This window comes from Meles meles, chromosome 9 (genome assembly GCF_922984935.1).
Source record: "Meles meles chromosome 9, mMelMel3.1 paternal haplotype, whole genome shotgun sequence".
NCBI classification, from domain to species: Eukaryota; Metazoa; Chordata; class Mammalia; order Carnivora; family Mustelidae; genus Meles; species Meles meles.
The window spans coordinates 58,712,108-58,731,439 of NC_060074.1; positions in this window are offsets into that span (position 1 = coordinate 58,712,108).

Genomic DNA, 19,332 nt, shown 5'->3' on the forward strand with positions numbered 1-19,332 from the left:
GAACCATGTCTTATTTGACTGTTAGCCTAAGGTTGGTTTAAAAAAAAAAAAACTTTTTCAGATTTATGCTGTCACATGGTTTAAAATTTAATTTTTGTTAATGACATTTCTATTAAGAAAATCTGCCTTTGATCTAGCAATTCCATTTCTAGAATTATGTCCTACAGTAAAGTGACACCTACGTAGAAAGACTTAAGTAGAAGAATGTCTTTCTAGGAGGATTGTCCATATAGCAGATTTGAAACAACATAGAAAAGCATTTATAGAGAACCAGGTAAATAAATTATGATACATCAATACAATAGAATACTATGTAGTTGTTAAGTGAATAAGGCAGCTATGTATATATTGGTATGAAACAATCTCTAAGATATTGTGTTAAGTAAAAAAGTGTAAAAGTAAATTAAGAAGGCTCAACACATGCCAACTGAAAATTTATAGCAATACAGAATATCTGGAAGGAAAGACAGTAAATTGACAACAGTGGTTATCCCTCAGGGAGGGAAGAACTCAAGGATTAGAAGACAGGGGTGGGAGGAACACTTACTTTTCACTAAAAAATACTTTTGTAACTTTAGCTATTTGTATTACATATACATCTTACCTATTCAAAATATTTTAAGAGGCAAATTAAAATAATCCATTAAATTTGGGGAAAAAAGAAGAAAGTGTGATACACTATGGGCATACTTTCATATAGCACAATATCCTAAAGTACTTGTAAATTTCCAGACTGTTACTTAGTTAACTCCAAATCAGTATTTAACAATATAAATCACAATTTAATGTCTAATTATCATGTCAAAAACAGCTTTTGAATGTTGTATGTGTATAGCTGTATTCAAATACAAGCTGTTTTGACTTTTAACCAACATACCAGAACTAGGAGTGATTTTGTTGCATAATTAGAAAGCAACCTAGAATATATTTTTCTAAGATGTTTTTAAAGATAATGAGAAGCATTTTTAAATGTTTAAGAGAAAAGATATTTTAGTTCCTGGACTTCCATCAGAAGAGAAAAGTTGGATTCTATTTGTATTAGGCATCGTCGTTCAGCACATACCTTGTCATTTGGGGCTGGAGGCATCCCCAAACTGGGATTCCTGAGACCTATTTGCTCAAAGGGACAACCATGTGTCCCATGACTGTCCTGGGCTTGCAGCTCCAAAGTCATACGAGGTGCTCAGCCCTATAAATCCCGGCACAGTGGTCAGGATCCACTCTGCGCACTTATACTGGAACGGATGACTTACCTTCAGACATCATTTTCCCACCATGGAAAGGAGTGTTAGTCTTTCAAAAAACAATGTTTCCACCCTTAAGAACCCCAAAGCAACCAGCTCTCTGAAACCACCAGATGAACACACTAAAATTATAGTATACTTACTGTTTATTTGCATTTTAAAAGAGAGCATGAAATTATTTGGAGTTGGCTCAAGTAGTAGTAAGTTCTGAGGAAGGAATGGGAGGCTTTAGTAAGAGAGGTTGAGGAGGATGAATGAAGGCAGATAGCCTGAGAGCAACCATCACACCCAGTCAGACACCTAGTCTTCTGGATCAGTGCCTGATTGCCTTTAAAGGTTCACATCAGCACCTCACGGAAGTCACTGTGCCACACTAGTCATCGGCAGTGCTCACCAAATATTTCTTTTTTTTTTTTAAGATTTTATTTATTTATTTGACAGACAGAGATCACAAGTAGGCAGAGAGGCAGGCAGAGAGAGAGGAGGAAGCAGGCTCCCCGCTGAGCAGAGAGCCCGATGCGGGGCTCGATCCCAGGACCCTGAGATTATGACCTGAGCTGAAGGCAGAAACTTAACACACTGAGCCACCCAGGCGCCCCTCACCAAATATTTCTGATTCACCCCTTTCCGGTCCAAGATGGGATTGTATTTGCCGGCTCCTGTAGCGGGTGGGGCTACGTAACCATGGTTAGCCGTTGTGATGGGAGAAGAGCTGCTGTGTGACACTCCAGGCCAGAGCGTTCGCTTACTCTAGGCCAATGTGAGACCCTGCAGAACTCTTTTTCCCTTGGCCATGGAGGTCAGCAACCTTTCCAAATAACAGAAGCTCTGTCACCTGGGTACTGGAGAAGGAAATACACCGAGGTGAGTGAGAAATAAACCTTTGTTAATTCACACCACTCACTGGGGTTATTTGTTCTCAAGATACACTCCAGCCTCTTCTTACTGATAAACAATGGGATATACAGCCACCATGCCTAAGTGATTCAGAGCAGTAGCAGTCATTGGGTTTGCAAGGTAGTGATCAGGTTGAGTTATCAAATGGCAAATTTGATTTTTTTCCTTCTATTTTCTTTGATAAAACATTTTTTACTTGCTCATCAAGGCCCTTTTCTAAATGCAAATTTTGACTACACCCCTGGAAGGTGTTAGAATTATCCCATTAGGAAACTGAGGAAATGAAACTCGGTGTTCCTTTTTTTCTCTTTTGCATTCCCTCCCATAGTTTGATGAGGAATTCTCCATGAAAGAAGAAAAAAGTGGGTATCTAGACAATTAACCCAATAATATATCTTATTAAAATGCTGTGTAAAAAATTACCTATTCATGGGAGAAACTGGTGTAACGTCATGGCATATTCTAAATTCTTTAGTTTGTTGCATTGACCCAGGGGAGGAGAAGAAGATGTCATACAGTCCTGGAGTAAGTCGTTAATAAACAGAGGAAGGCTTGGAAAAAATAGAACTCAACTCTAAGAAGATCACCATCCCACATTTGTAGAGCACTTTATGTTTTTTGGTTTTTGTTTTTTGTTTTTTTTGTAGAGCACTTTAATGACCTGAAGAGTATTTTCTTCTATATGACCTTTCTCAGGCTCTCTTTAGCTAGCACATGTCTTCCCTTTGTGTGTGTATATCCATGTGACAATACCACATTTCCCAGGACAAGGTCTCTTCCTTTCACATTATTGACATGGAAATTGAAGCTCAGAGAGTCTAAGGGATTAACTTGTCCAAGATTCCATAGGCAACAGTGACAGGGTCAAGATTCAAAACTAGATTTTCTGACCAACTCTAAGAAATTCTCTCACTGTCCTACTCTGCTTGGGGAAATAGGGACAATGCAAAGAGAAAGCCCAGACAAATCTCAGGCTCTGGTCAGGGAAAGCTTCCTGGAAGAAGTGGTACCTGTGCACATCCCTGTCACTGCACTGCCAGGAGTCAGTTTTCCCACAAATTAATGATTACCTTTGTCTTTGGCATGGAGTTTAATGTTTGTTAAATGAATAAGCAAATGTATTGAATAAGTAAAGATGTTTTGTTTTGATGTGCAAAGAGCTTTCATTCTTACGAAAATGCACATTGAATTCCTGGAACTCATAATTTCAAACCATGACCCCAGACTTAGCCCCCGCCACCAACGGTAGGACCCATGGCAACAGTACAAATGGGAGTCCACATAATATACATCAAATTATTTTAGAAGTAGAAAGCAAGCTAACAAGCAGTTAGCTAAAATAGTCTATTCTCCTACCTTAACAAATACATCTTCATAATGACCAAAAATGTTTAAAGTATATGGCAAACTATGACTTTTTATAACTTAGATCTGACATAATATCAAAAACAACTGAATTTAATTTTTTTAAAGATTTATTTATGTATTTTAGAAAGAAAGAGAGATACATGGGGTGGAGGGGTACAGGGAGAGGGAGAGAGAAACTTAAGCAGACTCTTTGTTGAATGCAAACCCGACACAGGGCTTGATCCCATGACCCTGAGATCACCACCTGAGTCAAAACTAAGAGTCTGATGCTTAAATGACTGCACCACCCAAGCACCCCAGAATTTAATTTTTATCATGAATGCTGTTGGTACGTCAGTGATGTTTGAGTGAGAAATAAAATAAAAACATATAATTCACAAATTATCATATATGTGTTTTATAAAATTTTTCTTGCTTTAATTTCAATATAATCACTAAATACTGTTGTTATAATCAAGACTTTCACATTATTATGCTTTTTGACAGTAATGTCAAATTAGATCATCTGTCCCGAGTCACTGTCGTTTTTTGTTTTGTTTTGTTTTGTTTTTTAAAGATTTTATTTATTTATTTGACAGAGAGAAATCACAAGCAGGCAGAGAGGCAAGCAGAGAGAGAGAAAGGGAAGCAGGCTCCCCGCTGAGCAGAGAACCCGATGTGGGGCTCGATCCCAGGACCCTGAGATCATGACCTGAGCCGAAGGCAGAGGCTTAACCCACTGAGCCACCCAGGTGCCCCTCACTGTCGTTTTTTTGGTTTATTTTATTTTTTATTTTTTTTTTAAGATTTTTATTTATTTATTTGTCAGAGAGAGAGCGAGAGCAAGCACAGGCAGAGAGAGTGGCAGAGACAGAGAGAGAAGCAGGCTCCCTGCCCAGCACGGAGCCCAACGTAGGACTGGATCCCAGGACACTGGGATCATGACCTGAGCCGAAGGCAGCCGCTTAACCAACTGAGCCACCCAGGCATCCCCTTCACTGTCATTTTTAAAGAGATTCCTCTTGGTTCTAATTTGAAAAACCTTTACTCTGCTGAGATAATCACAGAAATTTTTGAATTACTAATGCAATAGATTTAGAAATGAACAAGATATACACCTTTGCTCAAACATTGTGATAGAGTCATATAAGATAAACTATTATTATAAAAATATTACAAAATGTTTTTATTTTCACTGTATGCGTAGCTATCATGTGCATCACAAATTTTCTCTTCTCTCAAAGCAATAAGTAGATCCAATCAGTAATGTAAAGAATCAGTATTCTTTACATGCTTCATGCATTTTTTTTTTAAGATTTTATTTATTTATTTGACAGAGATCACAAGTAGGCAGAGAGAGAGGGGGAAAGCAGGCTCCCTGCAGAGCAGAGAGCTCGATGCGGGACTCTATCCCAGGACTCTGGGCTCGTGACCTGAACTGAAGGCAGAGGCTTTAACCCACTGAGCCACCCAGTGGCCCCATGCTTCATGCATTGTAAATTTATACTTACAGACATGCAAATATGAGTAATATAAATTATTTAATATTGCAGGTTTTCTGCAGCCCTCGTGCAGCTCCTTCATATATTGTGCTTATTCAGGAGTACTTGTAGAACTATACACTGCAACGAGAAGTGAAGCAAGGAAATAGACACTTGGCACCATTGGGATATTTCATCATCTGAGAAACTATTTCGTTCATGCTAATTAAGATGAAGAATTTGACCAGTCAATCCAGTTATGTTTTTCTCTTATCTGAGAGTTTTCATTCCTTAAGTTACTTCCTGGGCTCTAACTGGTGCAGGATCTCCAATATAAATAGTGAGTCAATCCACACCCCTTCATGACATTTGAATAGTTGACTTGTTTTGAGGACATCAAGCAGATTTTAGAGAAACACTTCTCTGAAATTAAATGGTGTCGGTCATAAGAATGAACCACCAAGTGATAGAAGGAGCCATGTGTTCTTTGATGACTTTATTTTATGTGTAAGACAAGGGACCTCTAAGTGTGGGACCTGGTCAGAGGCCCCTTTTGCCTGGGCTGAGAGATGTGTTGCTGAAGATCCTTTGCAGTCCAAAAGGGTTTAAGCCAGTTCTGTAAATTCTTTGGGAGCTATTTGCCAGACCCCTTTTCACTTTACCTGTTCCTCATTAATTCTTCATGGTTGAGGATACATAAAAAAATAAAATAAAATAGTACTACTACGATTTAGCACATACATTCCCAAACATTGCTATAAGCGTTTTAAGTACATGATCATATTTAATCCTAACAACAACCAATAAGGTAAATAATCTCACTATTCTCCCTCTTATAAATGAGAAAATTGAGACACACAATGGTTAAGTAATCAGCTTCCGATCACAAAGCTGACAAGGGGAGCTGGTACTTAGAATAAGGAAATCTGCCTCCAGAACCTTCACTCACAGACGTTAGTCATAATCTTATTCCATGACTTCCTCTCTCTTCAGGTCTATTTGCTTTTGATCACTTAAAATAATTTTCACAAAAGTACGTGTAGAGGAGCATGTAGAGAGTGTTAAAAGTGCTTGGGGTCAAATCCTACCTCTCCACTTACCAACCGCATGCTCGTGGACGCCACACTTGCAAGGCGGAGGTGGTCACAGTACAGATCTCACAGATTTAGTATAAGGAATAAGTGAGGGGCACCTGGGTGGCTCAGTCGGTTAATCATCTGCCTTTGGCTCAGATCATAATCCCAAGATCCTGGGCCAAGTTGTGAGGCTTCCTGCTCAGTGCAGGGCTCTGCTTCTCCCCCTCTCTCTGCCCCTCCCTCCTGCTCAAGCTTGGGCACTCTCACACTTTGTCTCTCTACCGTGCTCTCTCTCAAATAAATAAATAAAATCTTAGGGAAAATAAAGGAATAAATAAGTTATCAGTGTAAAGAACTCATAATAGTAAGTGCTATGCAAATATTTGTTTTTTTTTGGTGGTGGTGTTTGATATGGTTAATTTTCTGAGCTCTCCAATAGACATAAAAATAGTACCTTCTTCCAAAGTTTATTGAGTATTAGATGAGTTAAAATAGGGGCACTTAAAACAATCCCCTATACAAAGGAAATGCTGTTGGCTAATTATATCATCACCATTGTTTGTTATTATTATTCTTACGTGCAGTGTATTTTCTCAGCCTCCCAACCCCAGAGAAAAATCATTCATTTCTTTCACTCATGAGTGAAACTTCAGATCAATAGAAGTAGTTGGGTCACCGGAAATTTGTGCCTGGACATTTTCCCTCTCAGTGGTACTCGGCTCAACCCTCCCCACCCCCCAACAAGCACCCTGAGGCGTGAGGCACACCCCCAGCGGTGCCGGGGGCTATGGAGATATTTTGAGATTGCTTAGTGACCAGCAGAAAGAACACCTCAGCGGAGGGAGGGGAACGAGAAAGGTTACACGGAAAAAAAAGAAATAAAGAAGGGTGAAAAGAGCAAGAACTTTGGAGAATGAGAACTCCAAGTGGCTGTTAAAGGATTAACTTGAAGAAGGCCGATGAGTCCATCAGCATCTGCAATACGGCGGATTTGGGGAAAGCCGCAAGAATGCAGAGAAGTTTGCAAGTTTGTTGCTGGACTGTGGGGAAATTTCTCTAGGGTGACCTCAATTTTCCCCACAAAATAGGAAGTAGAGTCATTTGCCCGCAGTGAGGGTGGAGAAGTCAGGTCTGGGTTTTGAAAAAGAGAATAGAGGAAGTTGGAGTCGCTGGTTGTGGAGAAGGGAGAGGTGATGGGCAATGTTGAGGGCCTAGATGACTCTGCTGGGGCTCCACAGACGTGATGTGGTTGTGCGGTTTCCTTCCGCAGCGCTCAGAAACGCTGCTCAGGCACAGGGAAGACAGCCTGGGGGGCGAGGGGGGGGGGAGCCTTTGCAGACCGTTGCCATGGAAAGAAATACAGAAGTTTAAGGACACTGACAAGACAGGAGGAACTGATGGATCAGAACTGGATTAAGCTCCGGAGGAAGAAGACAAAGGAGCTGGAAGGTAGGAGGTGGGGTTGATTTCGGGGTAAATGAGATTAAAAAGCAGCGGGGGTGGGAGCAGACTCCCGCGAAGGTTGCAGGACCGGAGATGAGTAAACAGTACAGATTTGAATCCATCTCCGTATGAGCAGTTCTGCGCTATGACAGCATCGGGTGTCCCCTAGAGGAGTGAGAGGGAGCGTTGAAGAGAAATGGAAGTGAAGGTCCCTGGAGATGAGAGATAAAGAAACAGAGTGCGGGCTCTCGGATGGCGTCCAAGTTTGCTAGGGCTGCTGCCACAACAAAGCACTACAGACGGGATAGCTTAAACAACAGAAATTCACTTCCTCATAGTTCTGGAGGCTACCAATCTGAGATCACGGTGTCGTCAGGGTTGACTTCTTCTGACGCCTCTTTCCTCAGCATACAACGTGGCTGGCTTCTTCCTGTGCCTTCCTATGGTCTTTCTTCTAGGCCTCTATATCCTCTTCTCTTCTTGGAAGGATACCAGTCATATTGGACTAGGGCCCAGCTCAATGATTTCATTTTACCGGAAATACTCTTTAAAGACAGTGGTATTCTGAGATTCCAGAGGTTTGGACTTCAACGTAAGAATTTGGGGAGGGGGGTGCCTGGATGGCTCAGTCATTGAGCGTCTGCCTTTGGCTCAGGTGGTGATCCCAGGGTCCTGGGATGAAGCCCCACATTGGGCTCTCTGCTTGGCGGGAAACCTGCTTCTCCCTCTCCCACTCCCCCTGCTTGTGTTCCTGCTCTCGCTGTAACTCTCTCTGTGTCAAATAAATAAATAAAATCTTTGGGGGAAAAAAATAGGGGGGAGGACACCGTTCAACCCAGGACAGGTGGGTCACCCACAAAGGGGCTGAGAATGATGGCAGAGAGCAAGACAGAGACGAAGAGCATGAACGCGGTACGAAAGTCTTTAGTGACTGAGGGACTGACTAATTATTAGCTTTCCGCTCTTCCACGGAGGCCACGTCTTCTTGCATACTACTTAGGATTCCAAACCATGTTCTTCTTACAGTATTTTTTTCACAGACGCATAACGCATGTTAGTTTCTGTTTCACCAAAAGACAGAGTGGTGTGGCTTGCAAAATCCTATCCTCTTAGCTGTTGGTGTGATCCCTCATTGCCTGTGCAGCTCTGGCTGATGGCAGAGCCCTGGCCAGATCCTATCCTGTGTAAGAGTGCAAGGCGGAAGGTGAACCCACTCTCATCCCATGGCTAGATTCTCTGATACACTGAAGGACATACAGATGAATCTACAATACACACACCACTTGAACTGTTAGAACTTTCTTATTTTCTGCTCTTCTTTGTCAAAATAAAACTACCTTTTATTGAAAAAAGCATCATACCAGGCCCTGTGGATTGAGCTCTCTATTTATTATCTCATTTAACACTTACAGCAATCCCAGATGAGGAAATTGAAGAAACGAGACATTAAATAATGTACCCAAAGTCACCCAACTGGTAAGTGGCAAGTCTGTCTGGCTCTTAAGTACTATACTCAACAACAATGCTTTATTTGTGGGGACCAAATGTTCCCAGATGCAATGACATACCACAGTCTTATTTCCTATGAGATGTTTATGAATAGCAAGAATAAAGGAAAATAGTATGTCTCAAAATGTATGTATTTCCTATGCTGTCCTTGCCCCCTGGGGGTCAATTTTTCCAGGGTCAATGGATAAGTACAGGGCTTTTTACCTCCTTTCAGCTTAACTGGCCTATTCTATTTCAGAAGGCAAAAATTGGTTAGGTCACAAATTGTCTTATTCAATCTACTTTTATTTGGCTTGTGGTACTGGATAAATTGTTCACAGGTTTTAGCAATAGATTATCTGTCAGTTTTAGTTTTTAATATCAGGTAATGCGAGATTTTTGTCTTTTGTCAATGTTTCATGGACATTGTAGTGTGAGATCTGGAGAAACTGAATCAGGGACTAGTATTTGAGTGCTTTTTTTTTAAGATTTTTATTTATTTGACAGAGAGATCACAAGTAGGCAGAGAGGCAGGCACAGAGAGAGGAGGAAGCAGGCTCCCTGCTAAGCAGAGAGCCCAATGTGGGGCTCGATCCCGGGACCCTGGGATCATGACCTGAGCTGAAGCAGAGGCTTTAACCCACTGAACTACCCAGGCGCCCCTGAGTGCTATTTTATCATAGAATTTTTATTGCCTGGGGGGTGGCGGGGGGTTGCTGTCTAACCTCTTTGTTTCTTAACTTCTACCATCTTGGAAAATCACTGGAGTCATTGATAATTTGGTGTTTGAGATGCTGAGCTAATGCTGGGAGAGACATATACGTTAAATCATAATGAGAATTTGTCTACTTATTAATTAAGTAGGTTTTCATCTTTGTAGACACCTACTTTGTAGGTGTCTATAGACACCTTTAGAGATTGGGAATAGAAAGATCTAAGCAGAATACAGAGAGTAACTTCTTGGTACCAAAATTTGCCTTTGCAACACTCACTCTGTTGGACTTGGGTTCAGACTAATAATCAAACCCGTGAGACATAAAGGACTTCACGCATGTCCAAATTTACTTTGTTTTAAGAAAGAGTCAAAACAAGTTAGAACACAGTATACAAACAACAAGTAAACAAATACAAGAAACATTTCATATAATAGAGGTCTCATAATTCCCAGCCACAGCTCCCAATGTCCCAGTGCATGGTCATGACAACAAACGATGTGGAGTGGACACAGCTCCTTTCAATTCAAGGAAGCCATCAGTTCTGGGGTTCCTTCAGCTTTTATACCCAGCCATGCAGTCCCCTCAGGGCTTCAGGATTCATGCCCATTCTCTCAACGATGAAGGGCACATACTTGGTTTGGGCATGTCATGGGATTCTCCTTTATTTTGGATCTGGCATAGGGAAACTCCTGACACCTGAGTTGTACTGCAGGAATGATAAGACCAAGGTCAAATGCTCAGGCACCGTGAGGCTAATGAGCCAGAACCCTATATGAACCTTTCCTTGAGCCTGCAAAGCCAGTTCCAAAAACAAGCTTCCATTACTTAAAATTTCACTTACTTTACAGGAAACAGTTTTCATTTTTCAAGAGACAAATGCACCTTTTAAAAATTAGGGAAAGAAAAAAATTTCAATTCCTGAAATTCCTTTTTCTTTAAAAAAAAAGTATATCTATCTATCTATCTATCTATCTATATATATATAGGCTCACTAATCCAAAACAAATTTCACTCTAGTGTTCTAACAAGCAAACATCCAGAAACGCAGTAATTGAAATAAAGTTTGGGGGAATCTAATTGATCAAAAAACACTCTCAAGAAGCTCCTCAAAAAATTAAAAATACAATTATCATTCGATCTAGCAATTCCACTTCTGGGTATTTATCCAAAGAAAACAAAACAATTCAAAAGGATATATGCACCCCTCTGTCCATTGCAGCATTATTTACAATAGCCCAGATATGGAAGCAACCAAAGTGTCCATTGATAGATAAGTGGATAAAGATGCGGTGTGTGTGTGTGCGTATTATATATGTGTGTATACACATATATGTATATGTTGTGTACATATATATGTATAATGAAATATTATTCAGCCATTAAAAAATGAAATCTTGCAATTTGTGGCAACAAGGATGGAGTTAGAGGGTATTATGCTGGATGAAATAAGTCAGACAGAGAGACAAATGCCATATGATATCACTTATATGTGAAATGTAAAAAACAAAACAAATTAACAAATAAAACAAAACAGACTCCTAGATATGAGAAACAAACTATTGGTTACGGGAGGGAGTCCAGATATTGAGGAATGGGACAAAATATGTGAAGGAGATTAGGAGGTACAAACTTCCAGTTAAAAAATAAGTAAGTCATGGGGATATAACGTACAGCATAGGAAATACAGCTAATAATATTGTAATAACTTTGGATATGACAGATGGTAACTAGATGTATTATGGGATTGTAGGGATCATGTCATCGTGTATAAAAATATCAAATCACTAAGATGTACACCTGAAACTAACAGGATATTGTATGTCAATTTTACTTCAATTAAAGATTTGATCGATTGATTGATTTGAGGTGGGGAAGGGGCAGAGGGCGAGGGAGACAGAGTCTCCAGCAGACTCTACACTGAATACACAGCCCACTGCAGGGCTTGATCCCAGGACCCTGACATCATGCATGACCTGAGCAGAAACCAAAAATTGAAAGCTCAACTGACTGGGGTGCCACCTAGTCACCCCAATTACAGTTCAATTAAAAAAAAAAACTGTATCGAAAATCAGACACACAGCCTATTGATATATCCATTCTGCTGTTTTGCTGATCTTATACAAAGGAAAATATTGCCCGTGATGTTCATGATAGTTACTTTTATTTCCATATGCATGTACTATATGTAGCCATGTGCAAAGAACATTATATTTTTTAATCTACAAAGCATAAAATAACTTTCTTTTATATCCTTTTGTCCTCAACCATCTGTTACAGTTATTTATCCTAAAAAATATAATATTTGAAAATTTTACATAATATAAGTAAAATAAATAAATACACATATATGTGTGTATATGTGTGTATTTACTAAATTTCTCAAAAATTCCTGGGGAAAACTTTATTATGCCTTTAAAATCCTTATTATTTTGACACGTTTCATGGCTAAATAAAACTGTTTTAATTTAAGCTAAGAAAACTAATTGGTATCAGATACTAAAAGTTCTTGTAAATTGTTGGAAGTGTTAGTTCTGGGAATAGCATTTTTATATTTTTCGTATTGATTTGCCTTTGAGACAAACTGCAATAAGAAAGCAGGTGATAAGCCTTTGTTAATGCCTCTGGGAGAAAATGCTGTAGCTACAGACTACTGTTGATAAACAGATTTTGAATTAATTAGTTCTACATAATTATGTGAGCCATCAAGTCTCTAAAATCAAATGCAACTTGTCTTATATTGCTTTATATATAAAGAAGAAAAAATTTTGTTTCATACCTTACCTCTTTTAGAGTATAGTTTTAATTTTTTAATAGCAATGATCAAAATTTTTAAATGGCATATGTTCAAGGCATATTAAATATGTATTCTCAGATTCATAAAATGAGATAAGAAGGGATTAACTTTGTATAAATTGTTACATTAGTGACAGAATTGGGGATCAGTGCATGCTACTATCCCTGCCTCATACCTAGTGGAAATTATATTTTGTTAACAGAAAATGCCGAAGTGAACATCCTAAGAGAAGTAGTCTGGCAATAAAAAAACTAAGCTTTCAGTAACATATTTTTAAGAATTTTTTTCCACACAGCTCAATAGTAACAAAAAAAATGATTTTAAAGAAAAGCAAAGGAAAATGCTTTGAAAAGTAATAAGCAGGAAAAAAACCTCAAATATTTCTGACAGATATAAAAGAAGCCTCAATAAATGGAGAGGAAATGACAGAGAAGATTTAAGGAGATGTAATATCGTACAGATGCTAATTATTACCAAGTCAATATATAAGTTTAAAACAATGTCACCGAAATTTAATTAGATTTTTGGAACTTCGGCCAATTTTAATTTATTTAATTATTTATTTATAAAGATCTTATACATTCATTTGACAGAGATACAGAACACAGGCAGGGGGAACAAGAGAGGGAGAAGCAGGCTCCCTCCAGGTTGAGCCAGGAGCTGACTCAGAGCTTGATTTCAGGACTTGGGATCATGACCTGAGACGAAGGCAGATGCTTAACCTACTGAGCCACCCAGGTTTGGCCAGTTTTTAAAGAAATTATCTAAAAGAAAAACATGAGGATAAGAGATATATTTAAAGGAAGATTTGTGTTGGGTAATTCACTCTACTAGAAATTTACATATATTATAAATAACAATTTTTAAAAGGTGATATGGACTAATGTAAGAATAGGTAGAGAAGGGGTACCTGGGTGGTTCAGTCAATTGACCATCTGCCTTCAGCTTGGGTCATGATCCTAGGGTCTTCAGATCAAGTCCCACATTAGGCTCCCTGCTCAGTATGGAGCCTGCTTCTGCCTCTCCCTCTAATCCTTTCCCTGTTTGTACTCTCTCCTGCTCTCTCTCTCCCTCTCAAGCAAATAAACAAAATCTTTTTTTTAAAAAAAGGAGAAATCAGAGAAACAGAATAGATGGCCCAAAGACAGACCAGTATAAGTTAAATTTTACCCTGAGGACATAATCCAAGCTTTGTTCCCAGGTTTGACAAATAAATAATTTCATGGAGAAATGTTCATGAAAAAATATTAAGTGAGAAACACATGATTCAAGGCTATGTATATATATTCATACATATTTTATATGTAAGTGTGTATAAATAAGATAATAGATTCATTTATATTATGTATATTCATTTTTTAAATATTTAAAGGAAATAAATCAAAGTATTAAAATTAGCTGTGTATACTAGATTTATATGTGACTTTTTACTTTCTTTTTTACATTTGTTTGTACTTCCTAATTTTCCTGTAATTGTTGGCATCTAAGAGACTTTATATCTACCTCTATCTCAGTAAAAGAATGGGATACATAAAATATTTTAAAAGCTGGTTTATTTTATTTCAATAGTTAAGTTATGGCTTATTCAACTCTGTCGATACTGACTTCAGCCACTTAAAATGCAAAGTCTGATTTCTCTGTTGTTTCCAATTCCAAAAAATCAAGTGTCATATTTTCCTTTGGTTACTACATGAACCACCTAACAACCCAATAAGGACATATAAGTAATATATATGTCAATGTAAGGAGATATTAATTTGCTGTTCCAAATCTGTTATGTAATTATATTAAGCCCAGTTTTACACTTCTCAGTAGAAAAAAACCCATTTTTTTATACCAGGATAATAATTCTCAGTAGAACAAGGCCTACTTACAATTTGTCTTTGATTCATTTTTATATATATTTGTCTGTAAATAACAGAGATCGCTAACTCAAAATTAATTGAACAATGAGGAAATTTATGACCCCATGGAAGTGCGGACCTTGGGTGGGCTCGAAGTGGTCTGATCGGTGGCTCAGTTATGTCAAAAGTGTTCACGCCCATTCTACTTTCCCACTCAGGCAATGTCACCACCTCAGTTCCCAGGCTGGTTCATGGCTTGTTCATGGGAACAAGAGGGCTGCAGTGGCTTTAGTCATAAAAACATCAAGAAGAGTAACATGGGCCACCTCTTCCTATGCCTCTTTATTAGACACCTTTCACAGAAGCCCTCATCAGACCTTGTCAGACCACTCAAACCTCCTTGGCCAGAATGGAATCATGTGTCCAGTATTAACCCAATGCAAGAGGAAGGAGATTAACACAGTTATCATAGACAATATGGCCGGGGTAAGCTTCCTCTGACATCCTTGGAAGACGGATATGTAAACACAATCTAGGTTCTTCTGTGGAAAAGGAAGATTGGCCGGTGGGGAGGTGGGGGGGGATGAGGGTGGCATGTGTAGCATGAATGTTGGTTAGGCAATCTCTTCTCCAATCCTTCATTGCTGAAAATGGCATGAGAAGAGGGAGGATTCCTTCTTAACTAAAGATAGTTACTAAAGACACTGTGATAAATGCTGAAGTTATAACAGTGGACAGGACCTTCCTTTTCTCCTCTAGGAACTTGCAGTTTTAACAAAGAAGACACAGAAGTGAAGAGACAACTACAGCACGGAGCCCAGGAAGCTACTTGGGTGGGGCACTTAACCAGCCTTGAGTACCAAAGAAGGCAACATCCAAGCTAGGTCCTGAAATATGAGAAGGAGGCAGTCCTGTGGCAATCAAGAGGTTGGCATATCTAGGGAGCCAAGAAGTGTAAAGGCTAAAGATGTAAACAGAATAGAGACCATGTAGGGCCTTGAAGGCCATGCTAAGAAGCTTACATTTGATCCTAAAGAAATTGGGAATCCAGTAAAGAGTTATAATCAAGAAATAATATAATCCAATTTCCTTTTTAGAGCAGTTAGTCCATCTGCAGAGTAGAGAATGGATTAGGAAGGGTCAAGCCTAGATTTAGAGATCATTTAGATGTTTTTACAGTTATCCAGCCCAGAAATCTGGAAATTAGAGGATGATTTGAGTTTATGGTCTAGGCAACTAAATGGATGCTGGTACTATTGACAGAAATAGGGAACCCAAGAGGGTAAAACAAGTGTGGGGAGAGATTATGAGTTTACTTTCAGTCATTATGAGTTTGAACTGCTTATGGGAATCTAAGTAGAAATGTACAGTAGATAGCACTATTTGGTTAGATGTCCTTTGACTGTAAACAACATTATTGAATTGCTATTAAATATCCCCAGTGAAAAATCTCATCAAATAATGCTAGTAATTGCCAGATTATCCAGGCATTTTCTTTTATTTCTAGCTCTGACATGATTTGAGTGATATGATGAGAAAAGTCATAGCAAATGTTTTGCATGCTGACAATTTAAACTAATAGATATTTTTAGATGTTGTGTAAGAAAAGAGCTCTGGGCTAAAAATGATGCTGACATTTAAAGGCTCTCTGTAAACTTCAGAAATGTGTAGCCTTAGACACCAGGGCTAGTAGCTTAGAAATAATGCTTAGCATCTAAACTTAATGCTTTTTCAACTTTGCTTTCTGTCTTAGGTTCAGATGTTCCTACCCCTACGCACTTTTAAAATGTTCACTCTTCCACACTGGGCCCAAACAGCCTCGCTTATTTTGGGCTTAAAGTATTCCTGGCAGGTCTGTCCTTTATAACAAGGCCTCTTGTCCCTCTTCCCAAGTATCTCTGGAGGGCAGAAAGTCTAGGTCTTATTCCCCAGGAACAAATGGTCTTCTGTCTAAAAAACATGGATATAAGATTCATCCAAATTCTATTTTCAGTAATATTTTTGTTTCGTATAATCTTGCATAATTTATGTTATATAGGTTCCTGGTAGAAATTTGGAAAATACAGAAATGTATAAAAAAAAAAGTAAAACTGACAAAAAAGTAAAAAATAAGTAAAACTAAAAGTAAAAAGTAAAAAAAAAAATCATAATGATATCACCCAGAGATAACAATGATTAATATTTTGCTCTTTATAATCCTTTTTGTGTCTGTGTAAGATATAGATATATTGTTTTCTTAAAAATCAGGATTATATACTGCAAAATATTTTGTAAGCCTGATTTTTATTTACCATTTATCCTGACCATCTTGCCATATCTTTTTTTTTTTTTAATTTTCTTTTTATTTGTTTATTTACAGCATAACTGTGTTCATTGTTTTGGCATCACACCCAGTGCTCCATGCAATATGTGCCCTCCCTATTACCCACCACCTGGTTTCTCAACCTCCCACCCCCCCCCCCCCGCCCCTTCAAAACCCTCTGGTTGTTTTTCAGAGTCCATAGTCTCTCATGGTTCATGTCCCCTTCCAGTTGCCCTCAACTCCCTCTCCTCTCCATCTCCCCATGTCCTCCATGTTATTTGTTATGCTCCACAAATAAGTGAGACCATATGATACTTGACTCTCTCTGCTTGACTTATTTCGCTCAGCATAATCTCTTCCAGTCCCGTCCATGTTGCTACAAAAGTTGGGTATTCATCCTTTCTGATGGAGGCATAATACTCCATTGTGTATATGGACCACATCTTCCTTATCCATTCATCCGTTGAAGAGCATCTTGGTTCTTTCCACAGTTTGGCGACTGTAGCTATTGCTGCAATAAACATTGGGGTACAGATGGCCCTTCTTTTCACTACATCTGTATCTTTGGGGTAAATACCCAGCAGTGCAATTGCAGGGTCATAGGGAAGCTCTATTCTTAATTTCTTCAGGAATCTCCACACTGTTCTCCAAAGTGGCTGCACTAACTTGCATTCCCACCAACAGTGTAAGAGGGTTCCCCTTTCTCCACATCCTCTCCAACACACATTGTTTCCTGTCTTGCTAATTTTGGCCATTCTAACTGGTGTCAGGTGATATCTCAATGTGGTTTTAATTTGAATCTCCCTGATGGCTAGTGATGATGAACATTTTTTCATGTGTCTGATAGCCATTTGTACGTCTTCGTTGGAGAAGTGTCTGTTCATATCTTCTGCCCATTTTTTGATATGATTATCTGTTTTGTGTGCGTTGAGTTTGAGAAGTTCTTTATAGATCCTGGATATCAACCTTTTGTCTGTACTGTCATTTGCAAATATCTTCTCCCATTCCGTGGGTTGCCTTTTTGTTTTGTTGACTGTTTCCTTTGCTGTGCAGAAGCTTTTGATCTTGATGAAGTCCCAAAAGTTCATTTTCGCTTTTGTTTCCTTGGCCTTTGGAGACATATCCCATCTTGCCATATCTTTAAGAACACTTCAAGAGCATGATTTTTTTAATGGCTGACTTTTAATGCATCATATTATATAATGAAAAATTGTATTTTACCAAGCAATCCTGCTTCTGTGGACAGGCAATTTCTATTTTTTTATAATATAAATAAATGTTGGGTGAATATCCATGACTATAAGTCTTTGTGACTTTGATTACTAGGAAAATCCTCAAAAGTTGAATTACTGGGTCAAAGGATGTGATCCTTTTAAAAGTTTGGTGCATATTGCCAAATACTTATTACCAAGCAGTCTATACAAATCTATACTCTCACATGGCATGGCATGGCATGGCATGGCATGGCATGATGGTCTTCTTTAAGTACATTTTTCTTTCTTTGACAAACTAGTACCCGTCCTCTGCAAACAGATTCTGAAGCTTAGACAGGGCCAAACTTAGAAGTAGTGGTCTGGTCAGCCACCTTGGGGATATGGATAGACCCCAAAATCTCCACCCTACCTCATTTATTCCATTAGCTTTACTCCTTACATCTGCAACTAATGTAAATAATCCTAGGAGGAAATTCATAATCACAGCCTTGAGGAGGCTGGGCCTCTACTGGCAGTAAGAGTCCTAGGGCCATTTAAACTAGCCTAAAATGAGGGCCAGTGATATAAAACCAGCAAAATCCCTTAGAAATCATCACAAAACAATGTCTATAAACATTTAAGAGGATTTGATAGTACAGCCAAAAGTCCCTTGAGTTTACTTCTTCCCCTTTGTGTCACCATTACCCAGGGGCAACCAGAAGTGCTTTCCAGCCATTTCTCCTCTTTCCAGATTTTCCAAGCTTTTAGTTCATCCATATCTAAATCCTAAGAGGCATTGTATCTGTTAAACAAAATAGCTCGGCTATGCTTGGTTGACAGATTTTTAACAAGATGTTACTTATCTAGAAAAGCAAAAGCAGAGTATTAACACCCCCCCCTCCAAAAAACCCAAATGATTCAAAGAAGTATCAAATTATAGATAATAGGGTACTATGGTTATCTTCTGCCCCAAAAAACCTCTGATTTGCCCACAACTTATTCATAATAAGCAAACAGATATGCAATCACCAAGTGTCTTATGATGGCTAAGAGAGAACATAGGATTACAGCAAGAGTTTGGGGTAAAGGGCAGCAAAGTTCATCATGCTGAGGCTGCCCAGAATGGATCTTAAAGGGAACTTGACCCCAGTTGTTAAATAAGTCTCAGATGTGCATTGCTCAATCTTAAACCTTGGTAGCCATCAAACCCTGAAATATTAGTGCAAAATTAAATTTGATTATTTTTTTTTACTTTCTCAGAGAAGATGAATTTCAATATTTTTACCTAAATAGACTCAATGAAGGTTATAGGCAGTGGTTCTCACCTAAATATAGAATACACACATTATACATATATTCATGCATATATTTAATTAATACAAACTTTATCTAATACTTCACGAAGCTGACAATCCCCTTTTAGAGAGGTGAAAGATGGAGCGGAAGGCAGGAAGTATTTTTTAGGATAAAGAAAAAAAACAAGGAAGAGGAAAATGTAAAACTCTCA